We start from the raw sequence: 8,429 nt of genomic DNA, 5'->3' as shown, positions 1-8,429 counted from the left end.
AATGGGGCAACACAGGATGAGATGGTTGGATGCCATTATCGACTCGATGGACATGAATTTAAGCAAACTCCAGGAGATAGTGAAGGACAAGGGAGCCTGGCGGGCTGCAGTCCATGGGGTTGCAAAGAGTCAGACATGACTTAGTGACTGAACAACAATTCTCTTCCCTTAGAGCGTGGACTAGACTTGACTTATGCCTAATGAATAAAAAACCAAAAGCAATGGCCTGAGACCTCTGAGTAGGTTGTAAAAGGCACTGAGGCTCTCCCCTGCCTGTCCTGGGGGAGTTGGCCACCATGTAGTAAGGAGGCTCAAGCAGCACCGTGGGAGGTCCTGCTGGGGAGGAGTCGTGAGGGGCCTCCTGGAAGCTCCAACCCCTGTCCCCTTGAGAGACAGCAACCTTATGAGGGACTCTCAGTCAGAATCCCCAGTGCACTCCCTAATTCTTGCCCAGAGAAATTGGAGTAATAAACATTTGCCTTCATGTGTGAACTCGGGGAGAATTTGTTACAGAGCAAATGAGAACTGATACACAAGACTCCAGGCCCAGGACTTTTCTGTCTGGCTTTCAGTTTCCTTCTCAGGAAACACACATTGTATTCTTGGTGTTCCACACCATTCTGCCCTGAATCTTCATTTTGTGAGTTTTTTAAAATTTGGCTGCACCAGGTCTTAGTTAAAGTATGTGGGATTTTTAGTTTGGCCTGTGAGAACTAGGTCCCTGACCAGGAATGGAACCCGGGCATCCTGCATTGGGAGCACAGAGTCTTAACCACTGGATCATCACCAGGGAAGTCCCTCCTTGCTTGTCTTTAACAGCCAATTATATCTCGTCGGCTCAAACCATAATTCAGTCTCTCTAAGAGGAAATAAGGGGCTCAGGGTCACTTTTTTCCAAGCAGAGTCAACTATCAACTTAGCAAAGCCTTGGGATTTCCCTGGTGGTCCAGTGGTTAGGGCTCTGCCCTTCTAATGCAGGAGGTGTAGGTTCAATCCCTGGTCAGGGAACTAAAATCCCACATGCCCTGTGGTGCAGCCAAAAAATAAAAATTAAAAAAAAAAACCAACTTCAGCCAAAACCCAAACCTCACCCCAGCTTTGCTCCCGGATTCCTACATTTCTTCCCCTCTCCACTCTCAACTCTTTGCCCACCTCTCTGTGTAACTTTTTTTTCTTGCCACTCATCCAAGACAGTCTTCCATCCCATTGCTTTTCCCTCTTTGCCTCCACGGCAGCCAGCGCTGATCTATACACCAGGCTTCTCTCATCTGCATTGCAACCTCTCCTGTTTCTCCCCACCCGGCTCCACTCTTCAGGCTCACGTCCAGCCAGGACACTGCCCCTCCCGCATTGCCCCAACCTCATGAAATCAATCACTCAGCAAGCCTTTAGGAAATTTAATAAGCTTGGTCTTTTTTTTTTTTTTCTTTTTGTCTGTGGACTTTTTGTTAGGTTTTCATAGGAAGAGGTGTTTGTGAGAGAACTATTTGCGGTGATGATATCTCATGTTTTTGTAGCTTTTTAATGTGCACAGAGGAAAGGGGAGTCAGAAAGCCTGTGGGTGGAGGGAGGCAGTTGAGGCAAGAAGCTGATAAACATGGGCGATACCCAGGGAAATAGATACAGACATGTACATGAAAAAAAGAAACTTCCAATCACTTGTGACTTGTATAGTTAAAAAAAGTACAGGTTCTCAGTGCAGCGGGAAATCTCAGATTAAATACCAGAACAGAAAAAGGTCATTAGTGCAAAAAACAGGGAAATCTAGGCAAAATTGATTGCGAGTGTTTATGTTTAATGTCAATTTCTTTTTCTCTTTTTGTCTTTTGGCCACACTGTACAGCCTGTAGGATCTTAGTTCCCCAACCAGGGATCGAACCCATACACCCTGCAGTGGCAGTGCAGTCTTACCCCCTGGTCCACCAAGGCATGCATAATAAGTCTCTTCAGTCGTGTCTGACTCTGCGACCCTATGGACTATATAGCCGGCCAGGCTCCTCTGTCCACGGGATTCTCCAGGCAAGAATACTGGAATGGACTGCCACGCTATCCTCCACGGGATCAAACCCACGTCTTTTACATCTCCTGCACTGGCAGGCAGGTACTTTACCACGAGCGCCACCTGGGAAGCTCAAGGATGGCCCCTAAGGTCAGTTTTCTTAGTGTTGATCTCTAGGCTCTGGCAACGCAAGGTTTGAACACTAGGAGGCACTGGGTGAAGGGTGTACCAGGACACTGCCGTCTTTGCAATGAACAGGATTCTGAAATCACCTTTCTTAGTTAATAGAGGTAAAGTGGAGAAAACAGCAAAGCCTGATGTAGACATGAGCCAGCCACCCGGGACATGTTATCCTCTGCTTTACTCGAGAGCCACGCATATTCAGTGGGATATGAATATGGGGATAATGGGGAACAGCTGTTCCCCTGGTCCCACTGTTACATCCGTGGGATGTGCTTATGAGCAAAGAAAAGCAGCCAGGAGCAGAAAGGTAGCGCCTAAGATCTGTGTGCGGCTCACAGCCTCAAGTCAATTAATTCAGTCTCCCAGCACCCCCACGGAGAGGGGGCCAGCAGGATTATCCCCACTTTACAGACGAAGACATTGCGGCTTGAAGAGACAGCTCCTGTCTGTCTCTGTCATTCGCTCCCTCTTTCTCTCCCTCTTTGTAACTGTCTCTATCTCTGCCTCTCCATATCTCTGTCTCTGTCTCTTTGTCTCTCTAGGTGTCTCTGTCTCCTTCGCCCACCCCCTGCCTACACACACACAGAGTTCTTGGAATTCAGGAATGTCCCCCACCCTGTCTGTGGGTCTCCATCACGAAATGGGCATGGCTTCCCAGGACCCTGCAGCCAGGTAGAGCAGGTGAGCCGTGGGACAGGGACCGAGAGCTCTAAACCATTCCCCAGGGCAGAAAGAGAGATGGTAAGAGGGGGAAGTGACTGGGTCCAGGCCCCAGCTCCTCTGGAGCCAGCCACAGACCCACAGGCGCTTCCTGCCTCCCTGCCGCTGGTTTCTTTCTCTTTCCTGGGCTCCACGGATGGAAGCAGATGCCCAGACCTTCACATCCTTCTTCAGGAAGGACACACTCCCCTGTGCGTGCCTGTGGGCTCCCCCCAGGGTCTCTTTCCTGCCACCCATGTCTGTGGTACCAGGAACAGACCTTTCTCCACGAATCCTGTGCCGAGTGGGGTGCCCAGACTTAACCAAAGGCAACCCAGCTTGCCTCCCTCTGAGGCTCTTCCCGTTCCACACTTTACACTCTGAACTTTGAGAATCCTGCCTTGAACACACACATCTCCTCTCCGGTGGCTTGTGGGGTCCGCCCCCTAGTCCCTCACTGCAGTTGAATCAGTAGCAACAATTAGGAGAGTGAAGTCGCTCAGTCATGTCCGACTTTGCAACCCCATGAACTGTAGCCCCCCAGGCTCCTCCGTCAATGGGATTTTCCAGGCAAGAATACTGGAGCAGGTTGCCATTTCCTTCTCCAGGGGATCTTCCCAACCTAGGTATCGAACCTAGGTCTCCCGTATTGCAGGCAGACTCTTTACCTGATCAGATCACAATGAATCAGAACACCTGACTGGCTATTTGGTGGGACAGGAGGGCTACACGTGGCATCCTGGGGGGGTCCCAGGGACTCCGTCCCCACTTCCCAGACAAGCAAACTGGAAAAGGGGTCCACACACACAACCACCCACAAAATCATACAGGATCTCACAGTGCAGTCACACGGCCACGCACACCCGCGGTCACACAACATACAGGCAATAACACCACCCCACACAGCCACAGGCAACCCCACGCTTGAGACCACACAATTATGCTTACACACCACACGTGCTGCAGGTAACTGACTACGACCCCATTCGAAACCCAGGCCTTGTGAGCACCCCACCCCAAATCCTGGTCGGTTTTTCACGCCCTAGCAAGGGACTGGCTGAAAGAAGCCACAGGGAGGCGAGCAGAGGAACCCTCCCCAAACCCCTGGAGACCTCCCGGTCTCTGCTCCCCAACCCCGTTTTCTGCCGCCCCATCCACCCACACCCCCCATGCGGGTTTAGTCGAACTAACGGTGGGAAGGCAGGAGAGCGGCCATTGGGGACAGGGAGCCCTCAGGATCGGGAAAAACACAGGGCCCCTGGCCACGTCTACAGAGCAAGGCCTCATTCACACTCCCCGAGGGCGTCTACACAGCCCGACGCGTCCAACAACCCGGACCACATCCGCACCGCACCTGCTCCGTCTACACAGCCTGAACCCAGGCGTGGGGAGAGGGCGGCCACCTCATAACGGGAGACCCTAGACTCACCGCTCTCTGCCCGAGGCTGCAGAGCGCGACCCGGCTCCCTCCCGGACAATTAACCGGGACTCCAGCGGCCTCAGGGATGGGGCGGGGCTGAGGGCGGCACCAGGTGGGAGCACCGCCTTCCCCCGACCCGGGCAACTCCTGGGCTGACCGCCCTCCTCCTACATCACCGCCCCCGACGCGGCACCCCTTCCCCTGCTCACCTGAGACCCACCCGCGCCGCTCCCGGCTCCCCGAGGCTCCGAAAGGACAACTGGGTGTGGGCCGTCCTGCGCACCTGGTCAGGAGCCCAGGTGGACCCCATGAAGGAGCTGGGCCGGCGGAGGGAGGGAGTGGGCAGCCCGTGCCCCGGGAGCCACGTGGGGAGCCCAGTTCTGGCCCCTCGGATTTTCTGGGCGCTGGGGAGGCCAGTGCGGTCCAGGTAGAGGGTGTGGCCTGGGCAGGTGAGCCCACGTGGGCAGGTGACCTGGGACAGAGGGCAGCGGAGTGGAGCAGAGAGCTGGGGGGAGCAGTGTGTATGTGAATATCCAGGGTAGTTTATTAAACGAACTTTAACATTGTAAAATGGTTTCAGAGTTTTGAAAGATTCCTGAACATAGTATGGAGAGCTCCTACATACATACTTAGTCCAAGGTCCCCGTGTTCCTGACAGCTTGCTTTAGTGTGGTGGTTCGTGGGCACAGTTACCAACCATATTCCCTAATCCCTTAGGCTACAACTGGGTGACCAGGAAGCTGTTTGCCGTTTGCATTCCCCTTGGAGCTGCTCCACAGGAGGAGCCCCTGACCCTGGCTCCACTCCCTCCTTCCCTCGGAGCAGCCTCAGAGCTTTCTAGAACTTTAGTCCCCTCACCTGCGGGTGATATACCTTGCCCACCCCTCTCCAGGCCACAGTCCAGCCTCCTGTCACCCCCCCCATCAGAGCCCCACACAGACTGTCCGGTGTCCCTCAGGCTGGATGGTCACCTCCTCCAGGAAGTTTCCCTGACACCTGCCCCCACAGGATAGAGCTGGGGGCCGCTCCCTTGCTGACCCTCAGACCCACTGCCTTCATAGACAGATGTGTCCCAGGTCTGAGCAGAGGGGTTGGCACAAAGCAGATGTGCCGTGAACCAGTGAGTGAATGAGCAGGTGGACGGATGAGAAATGCATAAGATCTGGTCTCTTAGTGGAAGAGAATTGCTATGCTCAGGTCCGCTTCGTAGTTCAAACACTAGATGCTACTGTTGATATGGTGAGAGGTACAGCCTGGTGGGAGCCTGGAGGAGCTGGGCCTGCAGCCTGAAGGAGGGTCTGGCATCAGCCGACATACTCCAGTGCTCCCATAGGCAGTGAGTGAAGTGAAAGTCGCTCAGTTGTGTCTGACTCTTTGCGACCCCATGGAATTCTCCAGGCCAGAATACTGGAGTGGGTGGCCTTTCCCTTCTCCAGGGGATCTTCCCAACCCAGGGATTGAACCCAGTTCTCCCGCATTATTGCGGATGGATTCTTTACCAGCTGAGCCACAAGGAAAGCCCAGTGCTCCCGTGGACAGGAAGGAGTCTAATGGCTGGGGCTGCTGCCTGCCTTTGCCCAGCTTCTTGCTAAGCAAAGGATTTGCATTATTATTTACTTTTATTTTACTGATGCTTTGAAATTGCGGTGCTGGAGAAGACTCTTGAGAGTCCCTTGGACTGCAAAGAGAACAAATCAGTCAATCCTAATGGAAATCAACCCTGAATATTCATTGGAAGGACTGAAGCTGAAGCTCCAATATTTGGGCCACCTGATGTGAAAAGTCCACTCATTGGAAAAGACCCTGATGCTGGGAAAGATTGAGGGCAGGAGAAGGGGAGGACAGAGGATGAGATGATTGGATGGCATCACCAACTCAATGGATATGAGTTTGAGCAAAGTCTGGGAGATGGTAAAGAACAGGGAAGCCTGGTGTGCTGCAGTCCGTGCAGTCGCAGAGTCAGATATAACTTAATGACTGAACAACAACCATTTATTTGTAATTGGAGAATAATTTACAATGTTGTGTTAGTTTCTGCCATACATCAAATGTGAATCAGCCATAGGTATATAGATGTCCTCTCCCACCTCCTACCCTATCCCACCCCTTTAGGTTGTCACAGAGCACCGGGCTGAGCTCCCAGCATCATACAGCAAATTCCCACTAGCTGTTTTACATATGGTAATATACATGTTTCAATGCTGCTCTCTCAATTCATCCCACCCTCTCCTTTCTCTGCTGTGTCCACAAGCCTGGTTCTCTATGTTTTTAACCGATTTTGAATGAGTATGTTATGACCTGTGAAAATGACATGAACACACGTTTTGGTGTCCACCAAGTTTTTGGCCACAATCACACCTGTCTGCTTAACTGTTGTCTGATGTTTCTGGTTACATCGCTGGGTTGATGACTTTGCCGGTCGTGACAGTGACCATGTGGCTCTAAAAGGCTCCAACAATGACCACCTGGTTCTTTACCGACAGTCTGAGGTTCCTGCCATGGGTGATTCCGTCCCTGCTTCTTAGATCAGCACAGACAAGCTGACAGCATCAATCGCAGGCAACAGAGCATACTACACGCCCCTCCCCACATGAGGGCCCCCGCTCATCAGAACAAGTGGCTGTCCAGCGGCAAAGCTGAAACCTGGCTTGCGTCGCACTACCCACGTAGGCTACGGGTTTGCTCAGGACGTGTCCCTCCACACAGGAATTACTGCAGGACCAAGGCCTCCTGGGCCCGGCACACCACAGGCTTCCTCTCACAGCTTCCCTACCCCCACCCCGCCCATTTATTCCCAACCCACTGAGCCACAGAAAAGTCAAAGGCCCGGACATAAATATCAAAAGCTGTGTTTAATTACAAGATTCAAACAGAAGCAAGGCAGAAACTGCAAACGGAAACTTCAGGAACTAATATCCCGCTTTGAATTCCTTGACATTTGTCAAACTTCAGAAACAAAAAAAGAAAAAGAGAAATTCCATCCGCGTTCAAACATTGACGACGTACAAAATGGCTTACAGGAAGGCGTGGTCCTCCGGGGAAGGACGGGGTCCGCTCGGACCCTCCCTCCCCTCCTCTCCTGCCCCGTGGCTGCCTCCCCGTCCCGCCTCCAAGGCCAGGGGCTCCCGTGGGGTGGGGCGGGGCAGGTCCAGCTGCACCACCCTCACCCAACCGCGGGGTCACCTGTTCTTTTTAGGAAACACAGAAACAGGTGGAAGACGTCTTCTGGTTTTTTTTTGTTTTCAGAAACAAACATGGTTTCTTCCTCGGAGGCGTGGCTGAGACGTGAGTCTGGCGCTGGTATCGTTTTGGAATGGATCATGGTTTGGCCCCCGCCGGTCTGCAGCAGAGCGGCGGGACGGGAGGGACGCGGAGCCGGTGTGGGGTCGAAGGATCTGGGCCTCGCCTCTCGTCATGGACGTGGAGGATAGGCCGGGGCCCTGGCGGTCACAGCCCCCAGTGCCTGTCCGGGCGGTGGCTCCCCGGCCAGCCCGACGTGGGGGCGGCAGCATCTCCGTCCTGAGGTTCAGAGAACCCTGTCTGTGAGGTAGAAGACGTAAGCCAGTTCCAGAGCCCCCCCCCCCGCCGCCCTCCCACATTCCGGAAGCTCTCCGCCCGCCCGCGGTAGCTGGAGGCCCAGGTGCGTGCACTGATGGGGTGCTGAGCGTGCAGGTGACCGCGGCGAGGGTGGGGGCCGAGTTCCTCTAAGCGAAAAGGCAAAATGGGGCCACCGGCCTGGCGCCAGCCACCCCCCTGCTTCGGAGGAGCAGTCCGAGGGGCTCGCACCCGAAGAGGCGACACCACCAAGATCTCAAAAAGTCGTGGCCATTTATTAAAATATGGAGGAGCTGGAGCATAGGCGCTGGGCGCTCACCGCGGGGCCCCAACCCCACCGAACCGGTGACAACCCCAGTCCAAGCCCCGGGGGCCCTGCAGACCAGAGCCACTCCCTCTCCCGCCCCCGCCCCCGGGGAAGCAGCAGCAGGGTAAGCACCAAACTGGGCGTGTCCGAGGCCACCGGCGGAGGTGCCGCTCTGCCCTCCCCAGGACACCACCGCGCAGGAAGCGGACCGCGCGCGGCGCTGGCCTCTACCGGCTGGGGGCTTCGCGGCCACACGAGCTCGGAGC

This window comes from Bison bison, unplaced genomic scaffold (genome assembly GCF_000754665.1).
Source record: "Bison bison bison isolate TAMUID 2011002044 unplaced genomic scaffold, Bison_UMD1.0 scf7180017864492, whole genome shotgun sequence".
Taxonomy (NCBI): domain Eukaryota; kingdom Metazoa; phylum Chordata; class Mammalia; order Artiodactyla; family Bovidae; genus Bison; species Bison bison.
This window is presented reverse-complemented; position numbering follows the sequence as displayed.